Raw genomic sequence first — 14,566 nt, forward strand, 5'->3', positions numbered from 1 at the left:
GAAAATATGCCAGCTATCAACCATTGAACTTCAATGAGAAAAGTGCATGTAAAGTGTGTATTTTTTTAAAAGACGTTGCACATGTTTACAGGAACTTCTGTCAAGTCTGATTTGCTTCGGACAAAAATTACTACTTTTTTCAGTAAAATTGAATCTTCAAATATTTTTTTCTTCTCAAACAAACTTCCCAGTTCTGCAGCCATTTCCTTAACAAACCAAAAAATGTTCTCTTTAAAATGATCAAGAGTTTCCCAGATCAAATATTATCCGTACTGGAGAGGAACATATAATGAAACATAGAAAATTATATCATACAAGCACCAAGAGTCATTTCCCCTTTTACAGGCATGTTGTCTTTCATTTAAATAATAAAAATAAGGCATAGGCTTGCTTTCATAATGATCCACAGTAAAAGAAATGTGTAATTTCCAAATACATTAATATTTTTCAATGAGATTTGTGCTTGATGCCAAGCTCTATAATTTCCAAAGATTTCAAAGCCACATTAAACATAACATTAATTTGAATCAACTATACTTCAAACTGTGTGCAACTTTCTTTTCTGAAAGGTAACTATGGTTCAGAAAATCCGTGTTACTGATAATTTATTATTGCATTTTTCTCCCCTCCTCTTTTGCAATTGATGACTCATGTTGGATTCCAGTGCCGCATGCTCCTGCAGTGAACTAGACTGTTTTTATTCATTCACAGGAAGTGGCCCACATATATTGTCCATTTCAAATTGCCCTTGAGAAGGTGCTGATGGCATGCTTGGCAATTTTAAAAGGCTGTTTAAGAGTTGGAATGGGTCTGGAGTTACATGTAGGCCAGAGTGGATAAGGATGGTCAGGGCAGATTTCTTTGCCAAAGGACATGGGATATTTTACAACTATCCAATAGTTTCATTGCCACTATTATTGGTAGTAAAATTTTGTTCCAGATGTTATTTATTTATATTTCAATTCCTCAGCTACTGTCGGATTTGAACTCAGTCTCCAGATCATTAGTCTAGGCCTCTCGATCACTAGTCAAGTAATATAATGACTATATATGACAATTTAGATAGCTAGAGTTGATTGACCAATGAAGGATATAGAGTTTAACTGTTTTCTTCAGCTAGAAGTGGTGGTTTAGAAATCTGATCTCATCTGAGAATGATCACGCGGGGGACAGGCATACACTACACCGCTGTTCATATGGTCCCAGGACAATATGAAATTGGTATTCGCACTGATTATGATCCAGCCATGCAGCCATTGCAATCTCCGGAGAGTAGCCTTGCCTCCTTGAGAGAGGATGGCAACATGCCTGCTGTCTTACCACCTAATTTGCTTTTGCCTTTATTGCTCTCATACAGCAAGTTGTGCCAGCCTTCTCCAGCAAATGCAGTCATACTGTAGTCTGCAGCCTGGCCCTCTAGACTCAGAGCTGTTCAAAGTCACTCACCACAGATATCTGCAAGCTTTCTCAATGGAATATCAGCAGTTTTCCACCTCTTAAACTGGGGGTAAAACTTCATAAGAGCAGTAGGGTAAACAAGCACACAAGCCAGGCACTAAAGGATTGTAAAAGAGCAATTCATAATTCTCTCCTTCAACTATTAGATTCAGAGGGAATTGAATTGTTGGATACATTTGTTACTGTTGGTGGGGTTAGGGGACTTCAGGGACAGGGGAGGGGAGTGATCCTATGCAGGGTGCTCTTTTGGAGGATCGGTGCAGACTTGATGGGCCGAATCGCCTCCTTCTCACTGTAGATATTCTGTGGACTGTTCTGATTTTGACTCTGGTGTTTATATTTGCAGTGAAGTGAGCACAGAACCTAAAAGGCTGGCTGACGGAAGGCAATAGGGTTTTGTTTGTAAAATCAGTGGTGAGAAGGCATGTGGGATTGTTGGTGTATTAGGGATTGGAACGACAGTGCAAGTGAAGTGCTTTTGAATCAGCTCTGGCAGCTAGGACTACTGGCGATCACTGCTGCTCCTGCTCTTCCACTTCTTCATTTGCACCTTCTCCTCATCACCCCACTCTTGCTTTTGGTCCCTTTTCTCCTGCAATCCTTACTGCCCAGATGGTAGCAATTCTGAGCAGCCATAGTTGGATTTGCATTTCACTAATGCACTATATTCACGCTAAGTGCCATTTAACACATTTTGACTCTGCACTTAATTGTGCTGTTGTATATCTAAATAAATTATCAGATGACTTTACCAATAGATTGGCTTTAGATGCTGGCACAATCCATTATTATTTTAAATCAGCTGTGCCTGAATTTGAATCTCCTGTCACTGACATTACAGTCAATTTTAACTCTCACTCCTGGAGAAATCTAGGTAGGGCTGTGGAGGGGGAGGGAAGTTAAAATGGGGTGGGATTTGCCACCTCAATTTGACCGACCGGAATTTTTAAATTACAGAGATAGAGATCTGGTTTCAGTTGAGGTAAGAATTGTAATTGGTCATTTTAACTGGAGATATAATAATGAAAGAAGAGATGGCTTCCCTGCCAGGCAAAACCTACAGGGAGCAGCAGCCAAGGCCAGAGAATCACCAAGGTCATCTTTTGTGGGCTGAGAGGAACCAGTGTCTCTCAGGATCCCACAAAGAAACCTTTGATGTCCCAAGCCCCAGACTTCATCCCCTCTCCAAACAGGATGCCCCTTCCTGAACATTTACCTTGAGCCAGGGATTGTGCCCATTGTCCCTCGCAATGGCCCTTGATGCCCAATTTTAATAGTTGCGCAGCTTCTTCCCATTGACTGCACTGCCATTTTTGTCGGGGCATTTGCAAGCAGTATATGAATGAGGCCTAGTCATTAGAATCAACTGATCCTTGCTACTGTCACTCCAGGTTAAGTTTTCTCCTTGTGTTCCAGCATGGGAATTAAAGTTGAGCTGTTAATATCAGGAAGTAAAAATTGCATTCAAACTTGAAAGGTATGCCAAAGAATATGGTACCGATAGGAACTGATTTTAAATTTGTGCAAGTGAATGGGTCTTGAGTGTGTTAAAATCTTGCCCACATACTGATCTAGAATTATAACTGCAATATGAACATATTTTGACACAACAGGAAATGCCTCAACATAGTATTGACTAAATGATCAGTATTTAGTCAATACTGTTTTGAACACTTCCTATTTTGTCATATAGAGGCTGGAGAGATGTACAAATGCTTTATTGGGTAATTGGAAATGCCCTTCATTTGCTCTTGGCAAACAAATTTGGCCTCCAGAGATCACCAAATAGATAATGGCGCATTCCCATGACCTCACAATGAACAGTCGTGAGAAAGAACACAGTAAAGTGTGCGTGTTTACATCAGAATTCTGTTGAAATCTCCAATTTTAAAAGAAGAGAATGTAAACTATAATCAATAGGTAATTCAATAGTGATTCTTGGAAAAAACCAAGTGCTTCCGAAAAGGGAAACAACAATACACCGCAAACAACAAAAAATGTTTTTATTTAATACAAGTTATGGGAGGTGAAGATGTGGGCATGCTGCCATAGAACAAGAACAAAACAAAGAACAAAGAAATGTACAGCACAGAAACAGGCCCTTCGGCCCTCCAAGCCCGTGCCGACCATGCTGCCCGACTAAACTACAATCTTCTACACTTCCTGGGTCCGTATCCCTCTATTCCCATCCTATTCATGTATTTGTCAAGATGCCCCTTAAATGTCCCTATCGTCCCTGCTTCCATCACCTCCTCCGGTAGCGAGTTGCAGGCACCCACTACCCTCTGCGTAAAAAAATTGCCTCGTACATCTACTCTAAACCTTGCCCCTCTCACCTTAAACCTATGCCCCCTAGTAATTGACCCCTCTACCCTGGGGAAAAGCCTCTGACTATCCACTCTGTCTATGCCCCTCATAATTTTGTATACCTCTATCAGGTCTCCCCTCAACCTCCTTCGTTCCAGTGAGAACAAACTGAGTTTATTCAACCGCTCCTCATAGCTAATGCCCTCCATACCAGGCAACATTCTGGTAAATCTCTTCTGCACCCTCTCTAAAGCCTCCACATCCTTCTGGTAGTGTGGCGACCAGAATTGAACACTATACTCCAAGTGTGGCCTAACTAAGATTCTATACTAAGCTGCAACATGACTTGCCAATTCTTATACTCAATGCCCCGGCCAATGAAGGCAAGCATGCCGTATGCCTTCTTGACTACCTTCTCCACCTGTGTTGCCCCTTTCAATGACCTGTGGACCTGTACTCCTAGATCTCTTTGACTTTCAATACTCTTGAGGGTTCTACCATTCACTGTATATTCCCTACCTGCATTAGACCTTCCAAAATGCATTACCTCACATTTGTCCGGATTAAACTCCATCTGCCATCTCTCCGCCCAAGTCTCCAAACAATCTAAATCCTGCTGTATCCTCTGACAGTCCTCATCGCTATCCGCAATTCCACCAACCTTTGTGTCGTCTGCAAACTTACTAATCAGACCAGTTACATTTTCCTCCAAATCATTTATATATACTACAAAGAGCAAAGGTCCCAGCACTGATCCCTGTGGAACACCACTGGTCACAGCCCTCCAATTAGAAAAGCATCCTTCCATTGTTACTCTCTGCCTTCTATGACCTAGCCAGTTCTGTATCCACCTTGCCAGCTCACCCCTGATCCCGTGTGACTTCACCTTTTGTACTAGTCTACCATGAGGGACCTTGTCAAAGGCCTTACTGAAGTCCATATAGACAACATATAGAGATTATTATTTTAAACAAATATATATAATACATAAATATATGATGTTAAATAGAATCAATCTTTTTATCAGCCCACTACATGTGTTAAAATGTATGTACAGTGTATAAGACTGTAATATCCTCAGTCCAAGATATATGGAGTTATTTTTAGCTGTTGGTGAACAACCCAGCGGAGATTTCTCCAAGATATTTGCAAATCTAGGGCATCTGAACGATGCAGGTGGGAAATTAGGAAATAGAGGTGCGCCGAGCTGCTTCTCGAGTTGCCATAATGACTCTTGCAGAAAACAAAAACATAATCAATACAAATGTTATGTTATAAATGTAAATTATCTAAGACGTTGTTCATTCCCTTCGCTGTCATATCTCATTTCCTTTTTTGACCGAAATTGAAACTGATCAAAATTGGCATGTTAGTTGACCACAAACTATGATTACTTTTCATCATTGTATTTAGAAAGGTTAGCAAATATTTCATTTTACCAGATTTATTTTGTGCCACCTTGCTGTATGGGTATGAATCAAATTAGACTGTTGCTATGTGCAAAAATGTTAGATTTTTGTGTAGAATACAACCAACTGTGGTTTTAAAGGAGAATTAAAATACAGTGGAGAACTAATCTGTTTACAACACGAGATCTTCTCTATTTATTAAATGTTTTTTTTTGTTTTATTTTCATCAAAGGATTAGATTTTGAATTATTCGGGTATTTTGGTTTCAGGGAAGTTCTATTAATAGCTATAGGTAACTTATGTCGACATTGATGCAGATTCAGCACTGCTCTGTACAAATCAACCACAATACAGTAATATCAATTAAGAAATTGAAAATTGATTCTATTTGTTGCAAGAGGAAGGAAAAAAAGAAAAAAAAATTGAGTTCAAAAGTCCCTCATTGACAAGTCCATCAGACATAGTCTGTTGAGTTGCTAAAGCAAGGGAGTTTAGATGGAGTAGATGACTCCTTTTGACACCATGATATGGGTTTCAAATTCAACCCAGTTGGATGAACGAATGAGTCTCTCTGTTCAATCTTCACCCCATATCCCACTACACCTACCAAAATAAAAATTGGTTAATTTTTCTTTGAGTTCTAATAATGTTGCAGAACAACATAGTATTCCATTGGTAAACAAAAAAAATAACAAATGTTCCCAGGTTGCTTGACAGCTCACAGCAATTTTGTTCAATGCACACAAAGAGATATTTTTCTGCAATCTTTCAGATAACATTTGTTGTATTTGTTTTGTGCCAGAGTTTTAAAAAAAAATAACGCACACATGGGGCTGAATGTTATGGTGGGCATCATTTCTGGGGAGCTAGGCGTGTAAAATACCCACCCCGCACAACCCTGAACTCACCTCCATAATGCCACAGGCAGCACAGCCCACCGGCCATATTAAAATGACCAATTAAAGCTCAATTAGGCTTGTTATCCATCCCATAATATGTTTGGCATGGGCAGCAGGGTGGGAACATAGAACATACAGTGCAGAAGGAGGCCATTCGGCCCATCGAATCTGCACCGATCCACTTAAGCCCTCACTCCCACCCTATCCCCGTAACCCAATAACCCTTCCTAATCTTTTTGGACACTAAGGGCAATTTAGCATGGCCAATTCACCTAACCTGCACACTGTTGGACTGTGGGAGGAAACCGGAGCACCCAGAGGAAACCCACGCAGACACGGGGAAAACGTGCAGACTCTGCACAGACAGTGACCCAGCGGGGAATCGAACCTGGGACTCTGGCGCTGTGAAGCCACAGTGCTAGCCACTTGTGGTACCGTGCTGCCCTGAGCGGAAAGTCCGATTTTAACTTCAAATGGTGAGGGGGGCGGGAACATAGAACATTACAGCGCAGTACAGGCCCTTCGGCCCTCGATGTTGCGCCGACCTGTGAAACCACTCTAAAGCCCATCTACACTATTCCCTTATTGTCCATATGTCTATCCAATGACTATTTGAATGCCCTTAGTGTTGACGAGTCCACTACTGTTGCAGGCAGTACATTCCACGCCCTTACTACTCTCTGAGTAAAAAACCTACCTCTGACATCTGTCTTATATCTAGCTCCCCTCAATTTAAAGGTATGCCCCCTCGTGCTAGACATCACCATCCGAGGAAAAAGGCTCTCACTGTCCACCCTATCCAATCCTCTGATCATCTTGTATGCCTCAGTTACGTCACCTCTTAAGGGATGGTTGCTTTTTGTGGGCTGCCCTTTGCTGATCGTAGGGCAGCTCCCCTTAGAATGACACCCCTCTCTCTCTCTTCCTTCATACCAATTTTGTCTCTTAAATCCACCCTCTCCATCTCCCACTGCTTGTGTTCCTAATGCTCCAAAGCCCTCCTGGCCAAAGACCCTGGACTTACCTGCTCTGGAGATCCTGGGCCATGGTTTGGAGATCCTACCAGCTGCTGTCCTGGTAGCTGCCACTGACTTCCTGGCACTGTCGGGACTGACGGAGCTGTCAACCAATCGAATTGGTCGGCAGCTCCAGCGGTTGGGCACTCTGTCCCAATAAAATCCCAGTCAACCCTTGTTGATGAGCCCCGCAGTGCTTTATTGTGTGGGGCTGGTCAGCATGGAGTTGGTCGGCTTCATGCTGATGTGGATTCCGGAGGAAATGGGGGCCATGTTATCCATGCTCCCTTTATTATTCTGCTAACGATGTTGATACAATGAACCAATTGGAATATTCTACATAGTAAATTCTGCCACACATATCAAAAAGTCCACTCTATTAAGTGTAAACATAGATAGATTATTTCCTTTGATAGATACATTAAACACAGGAGATCAGATAAGGACCTGATACTGAAAGGCCAAGATTAAAGGAAATTTCTTCACACAAGAGATATCAAAATGTTGAAACCATTGGTGCAATAAATTGTGAATTGAAAGCATTAACATTTTGGAATTCCCCACATTTAAGTCTTGGTGCATAGAGAGTTGGTTGACTCCAAGTCTAACAGATTACTATACTAACTATAAATATAACTGGGACAGTAGGCAGGCACAGGCAGTGCATAGTAGTTGATGCACGATCAATAACTACTAAAACGAGGTTGTAGTACAACTGAAGGCTTTAATAAGCTAGAAGTGTTCCCCAGCAGCTCAGGTACAGAATGAGGGCTGCTGGGACGGCACGGGTTCTTATACCCCGCCTATCGGGGCGGAGCTGCCATACTCTACAGCCAATGGTAAAACCCCTAGGTTTAACCAATGGCACTTCAGCCTCTCAGGTACTGTAATACCTGATAATACCACATTCACCCCCCTGTTAAAAAAAGAGTCCGGCGGGAGTGGTGGTCAGCAACTACAAAATATAACAACATGGTATAATCAGTTATGGAGGTACCGTGGTACCTCCTTACAGTGTTTAGTGATTATTTACAAGCATGTCAGACATGTACATTCAGTGTTTAATATTTACAGATCAGTTAAAATGTTGCAATCAGTCGGTCGGGTGCCATGGTGACCGTCTGTGACCGTCTGTGCCTCGATGGTGACTCCAGTGGGGGCTCGGGCGTCTGCAACTCCGGAAGCGTGGCTTCGATCTCCATGGCAGCTTCATCACCCCTAGACGGCGCTGGTGGGAAAAACAGGAAGGGGGCGCCTGGTGGGGATGTCGGTGGGTGGGGGTGGCGGGAGGACTGATCCTCCTGTAAGGTGCTGCGGTGGAGGGGAGGGTGGGACTGGTGGCTGGGATATATGTGGGACTGGTGGCTGGGATATATGTGGGGTTCCGGCGGGCGCCAGGTCCCGTAGGGAGACCGTATCTTGTCGGCCGTCAGGGACTAGGCGTATTGGGGGTTAGCATGTAGCAGATGGACTCTCTTGACCAACGGGTCCGACTTGTGCGCCCGCACGTGTTTTTGGAGCAGGATGGGTCCGGGTGTTGCCAGCCAAGTCGGGAGCGAGGTCCCGGAGGAGGACTTCCTGGGAAAGACAAGGAGACGTTCGTGAGGTGTCTGATTGGTGGTCGTACTAAGCAGTGACCGGATGGAGTGGAGGGCCTCCTGGAGGACGTCTTGCCAGCGGGACCGTAGGGCCAGTAGAACGGTCTTCCAGACCGTTCCGTTCTCCCTCTCTACCTGTCCATTTCCCCGGGGGTTGTAACTGGTCGTCCTGCTCGAGGCGATGCCCTTGCTGAGCAGGAATTAACGCAGTTCGTCGCTCATAAAGGAGGACCCCCTATCACTGTGTATGTAAGCGGGGAAACCGAACAGTGCAAAGATACTATGGAGGGCCTTGATGACGGTGGTTGCGGTCATGTCGGGGCAGGGGATGGCGAATGGGAACAGGGAGTACTCGTCAATCACATTCAGGAAATACGTGTTGCGGTCGGTGGAGGGTAGGGGCCTTTGAAGTCCATGCTGAGGCGTTCAAAGGGAAGGGAAGCCTTAATCAGGTGCGCTCTCTCTGGCCGGTAGAAGTGCGGTTTGCACTCCGCGCAGATTTGGCAGTCCCTGGTGGCCGTCCTGACCTCCTCGATGGAGTAGGGCAGGTTGCGGGTCTTAATGAAATGGAAAAAGCGAGTGACCCCCAGGTGACAGAGGTCCTCATGGAGGGCTCGGAGGCAGTCCACTTGTGCAGTGGCACATGTGCCGCGGGACAGGGCGCCAGGAGGCTCGTTTAGCTTCCCTGGATGGTACAAGATCTCGTAGTTGTAGGTGGAGAGTTCGATCCTCCACCTCAAGATCTTGTCGTTTTTTATCTTGCCCCGCTGTGCATTATCGAACATGAACGCCACCGACCGTTGGTCAGTGAGGAGAGTGAATCTCCTGCCGGCCAGGTAAAGCCTCCAATGTCGCACAGCTTCTACTATGGCCTGGGCCTCCTTCTCGACTGAGGAGTGGCGAATTTCGGAAGCATGGAGGGTACGGTAGAAGAAGGCCACGAGTCTGCCCGCTTGGTTGAGGGTGGCCGCCAGAGCTACGTCAGACGCATCGCTCTCGACCTGGAAGGGGAGGGACTCGTCGATGCCGTGCATCGTGGCCTTTGCAATGTCTGCTTTGATGCGGCTGAAGGCCTGGCGGGCCTCTATCGACAGGGGGAAAGTTATGGATTGGATCAGGGGACGGGCTTTGTCTGCATAGTTGGGGACCCACTGGGCATAGTAAATGAAAAACCCTTGGCAGCGCTTCAGGGCCTTGTGGCAGTGAGGGAGGGGGAACTCCATAAGGGGGCGCATGCGTTCAGGGTCGGGGCCTATAACTCCATTTCGCACTACGTAGCCAAGGATGACTAGGCGGTCGGTGCTAAACACGCATTTATCCATATTGTATGTTAGGTTAAGGATTTTAGCGGTCTGGAGAAATTTTCGGAGGTTGGTGTCGTGGTCCTGCTGGTCGTGGCCGCAGGTGGTGACGTTATCGAGATACGGGAACGTTGCCAGTAGACCATACCGGTCAACCATTCGTTCCATCTTGCGCTGGAAGACCGAGACCCCGTTAGTGACACCGAAGGGAACCCTTAAGAAGGGGTAGAGTCGCCCGTCTGCCTCGAAAGCAGTGTATTTGCAGTCACTAGTACGGAGGGGTAGCTGGTGGCCGGCGGACTTGAGGTCCACTGTGGAGAAGACATTATAATGTGCGATCCTGTTTACGAGGTTGGATATGCGGGAGAGAGGGTACGCGTCCAGCTGCGTAAACCTGTTGATGGTCTGACTGTTGTCGATGACCATCCTATGCTTCTCCCCGGTCTTTACCACCACTACTTGAGCTCTCCAGGGACTGTTGCTGGCTTAAATGACCCCTTCCCCCAGTAACATTTGGACCTCTGACCTAATAAAGATCCAGTCCTGGGCACTGTAGCGTCTGCTCCTGGTGGTGACGGGTTTGCAATCCAGGGTGAGGTTCGCATACAGGGAAGGCGGGTCGACCTTAAGGGTCGCGAGGCCGCAGACAGTAAAGGGGGGTATAGGGCCGCCGAATTGGAAGGTCAGACTTTGCAGGTTACACTGGAAGTCTAAACCCAGAGTGTAGCTGCGCAGAGGTGGGGAAGAACATAAAGGCGGAAATTTTTGAATTCCCTTCCCTGGACTGTGAGGTTTGCTAAACAGAACCCCTTTATCTCTACAGAGTGAGAACCAGAGGCTAGGGAGATTCTTTGATTAACAGGGTGGATAAAGAGGGAAGAGCACCTTACCGTGTTGGGGTGTATAAAGGTCTCCGTGCTCCCAGAGTCGATCAGGCAGGACGTCTTGAGGCCGTTGATGAAGACGGTCGTCGTTGCTGTTGAGAGTGTTCGAGGTCGAGATTGGTCCAGGGTCACCGAGGCCAGACACAGTAGTTGTGGATTTCGTTCAGGCAGTGCGTAGTTGGCCGAGCTGGGGTCCTGGGGCATCCAAGATGGCGTCTCCCATTGGTCGCATGTGGTGGTCGGGGGCGGACAAAATGGCGGCCCATCCGTCCAACGTGGTGTCCGAGGGACAAGATGGCGGCGCCCGGGGTCCGCACGTGGGCCTGGGATACAGGGGTGGTGGCGACCGCTGGCCACCTGGGGCCCCTGCAGAAGTTTGCTGTGGCGGTCTGGAGTCACCGCTGGAGACCGTGGCCACCGCTCGTGCCTGATAGACCCCCACAAAATGGTCCTTTTTGCCGCACTCCCTGCAGATGGATGTGCGGGCCGGGCAGCGCTGGCAGGGGTGCTTTTCCTGCCCGCAAAATCAGCAGCGGGGTCCATCGGGGTTGGCGGGGCGCCTCACAGCGCAGACGTGCGGGGAAGCGGGGAAGGTCTCTGGGGCGGCCGCTGCGGGATTCCACGCTGCCCAGGGGGGCGCCGCGCGGTCGGGCACGTAGGATCGGGCGTTCTTGGAGGCAACGTCCATGGACCCTGCAAGGGCCCGTGCCTCCCTAAGTCCCAGGGTCTCTTTCTCTAAAAGACGCTGGCGGATTTCTGAAGAGCTCATACCTTCTACAAAGGCATCCCGGACTGTGAGTTCCGTGTGCTCGCTCGCCGAAACTTGCGGGCAGCCACAGCTTCTGCCCAGCACCAATAGCGCGCGGTAGAATTCCTCCAATGATTCCACTGAGTTTTGTCGTATTGTTGCAAGCAGGTGACGAGCGTAGACCTGATTTACTGGGCGAATGTAGTGTCCTTTTAAAAGTTTGATTGCTGCATCAAAATCTTCCTCCTCCTCGATGAGGGTGTAGATCTTTGGGTTTACCCTTGAGTGCAGGACATGCAGTTTCTGCTCCCCCGAGGGTGTGCCTTCTGCCGTCTGCAGGTAGCCTTTCAAACACGCCAGCCAGTGCTTAAAGATCGCCGCTGAGTTCATCGCGTGGGGACTGAGTTGCAGACACTCCGGCTTGATTCGGAGGTCCATCCTTTCTACTTAAATCTAGCTTATTAAATTGATGCACGATCAATAACTCTAAAACGAGGTTGTAGTACAACTGAAGGCTTTACTAAGCTAGAAGTGTTCCCCAGCAGCTCAGGTACAGAATGAGGGCTGCTGGGATGGCACGGGTTCTTATACCCCGCCTATCGGAACGGGACTACCATACTCTACAGCCAATGGTAAAACCCCTAGGTTTAACCAATGGCACTTCAGCCTCTCAGGTACCGTAATACCTGATAATACCACAGTAGTGAACTGCCTAAGGATAGTTTTCCACACCTCACAGTCTTGTGTTTTCCACATTGGAGCCTCCCATTTTCAATTTCAAATTGTCTAACATCACCATCAAGCTCTTCCTCCCTTTTAGTATACATCCCTCTAACCTTCTTTCAATCACTTCCTTCAGCACATTCTCATGTCTTAGAATATGGCCACTTCAACCTTGTTGCCTTTTCTTCATGATATCCACTAACCATTCCACCACCCCTGCCCCACCCCCCCCCCACCCCCGCCCCACCCCCCACCCCCATCATTCTAAGATATTTTTTATTTCTCTTGTCTTCTCTCCAATTGACCTGCTCCATTCTTCTCCAGAACCTCATTTCACTATTTTCTGGTCTTTTCCCAAGAGCCACTTTTCAGCATTGTACAACGCGATGCTGCAAATCACAGGCAGTGATCTTAGGCAATTGAGGACCAGCAGAGATTTTGGTGATTGAATGGGAACTGCCATAAAGGAAAACGTCCGGAAGCAGAGCATTGTTCACCATGCTATCCCAATGTTTGGTGCAAGTTAGTGCAAAGGCACTGTTCACACAAGGTAGTTTTCCATGAATATATTTGTACACAAGCCCCAAGAAAATGAGGAAATCCAGTTTGGTCACCCAGTACTTCAAACTACCCTCAATTTTTGATAAATAGCTGGGAAAATAAGGAATGCAAGACGGGTGAACTCTTCAGTGAAAGAGGTTACCTTAATGAGAAAAAAGCCCTGTACAGTATCATGGGTGCTGTAATAAGTAGAAATGAGAGAAAAATATATAAAAATGTAAATAATCTGGTCATTACAGCTGTAACATTTTCAGAAAATGCAAAAAAATGCTGTTGTATTAAACTAAGGCAAAGAGGACCAAGGCTGAGTAGTTCCTGATTGAAGACCAGCAGGGTTGAAAACAGCAATGGACAAGACAAGGTAAATGAGGAAATCGTTATTAGCAACACTAAACTTGGGTTTCAAAGGCTTGGAAATTGTGAGGGTTTGGAAGCACTAAGTGACGTTAGGGCTTCCATAGACCTGGAGGCCTTGGAAAATATGAGCTATAGTTGGAGACTATGTAATGATTTTGGGTTTCAAGATTGTGCTGCTGCAGGAAGAACAGACAGGATACTATATTTATAGATTAAAGGAATAAAAGGAGAACACTTAATGATGTACTGCCCATATCAATATCCATGAGCACGACAAGAAATGTTCTCGCAGAGAAAGAAAGGCGAAAGCTGAAGACATGACAATTGTTTTCTCACACTATTGCAGGAAGAGAGATTTCAGTGGGGGCCTTGTATAAAGGAGCAATTTTGTCAGACTGGTGTCACACAGAGTTAAGAATTGATGAGGGAACATCCTGGTTGACACAAAACAGGGAACTACAGAAATGGAAGTAATGTGAAAACCGTCACAATCTGCTTTGACCTCAAGGGAACTAAGATCACTGATAGATGAAGAAGATGCATGGGTTGATGATCAAAAACAAGAACTGATAGCTGGGTGGCAAGATGTTAAATTTACAAAAGTCATAAAGATATTGGGAGTAATTTTAATCTAGCCAACCTGATTTTGCATTGCATTGCATTAACTTTACTGGAAAATAAATGTAGAGGGCATAAATGATCCAATGCCATCATTTTCCTGCTGGGTGAGTGATGTTAAATTTACCCTCTATATGTGTATTTTTGTTACTTATTTGTGGGATGTGGCCATTGCTGGTATAGCCAGCACTTATTCTCCACTCCTAATTGCCTTTGGCTGTGAACCACCTTCTAGAACAGCTGCAATCCTTTGGTGTAGGAACAGCCACAATACTGATTGGGAGCAGGTTCTATTTTGGCCCAGAGACAATGAAGGAACATTGATATGTTTCCAAATCAGGATGGTGTATAGTTTGGAAGGGAATTTGCTCAAGGTGGGATTCCCATGTGAATGCTCCCTTTGTCCTTCTCGGTGTCAAGAGCTCAGAGGTTTAGAAGGTTCTGTCACAGGAGCCTTGTCTTGTTACTGCAGCGCCACGGTCAATGCTGGGTAGTAGCTCTGGTTTAAGTATTATTTGACCTTTCTCTAGTGGTTTGATAAAACGGAGTGGCTTGCTGGACCCTTTCAGAATTACCCATATCACTGTGGGCCTGGGGTCAAATGTCAGTCAGACTAGGCAAGGACAGCAGAATTTGTTCCCTGAAGGATTTAGTGAACCAGGTGGATTTTACAACAATCTTGTTATT

This window comes from Scyliorhinus torazame, chromosome 4 (genome assembly GCF_047496885.1).
Source record: "Scyliorhinus torazame isolate Kashiwa2021f chromosome 4, sScyTor2.1, whole genome shotgun sequence".
In the NCBI taxonomy this organism is placed as follows: Eukaryota; Metazoa; Chordata; class Chondrichthyes; order Carcharhiniformes; family Scyliorhinidae; genus Scyliorhinus; species Scyliorhinus torazame.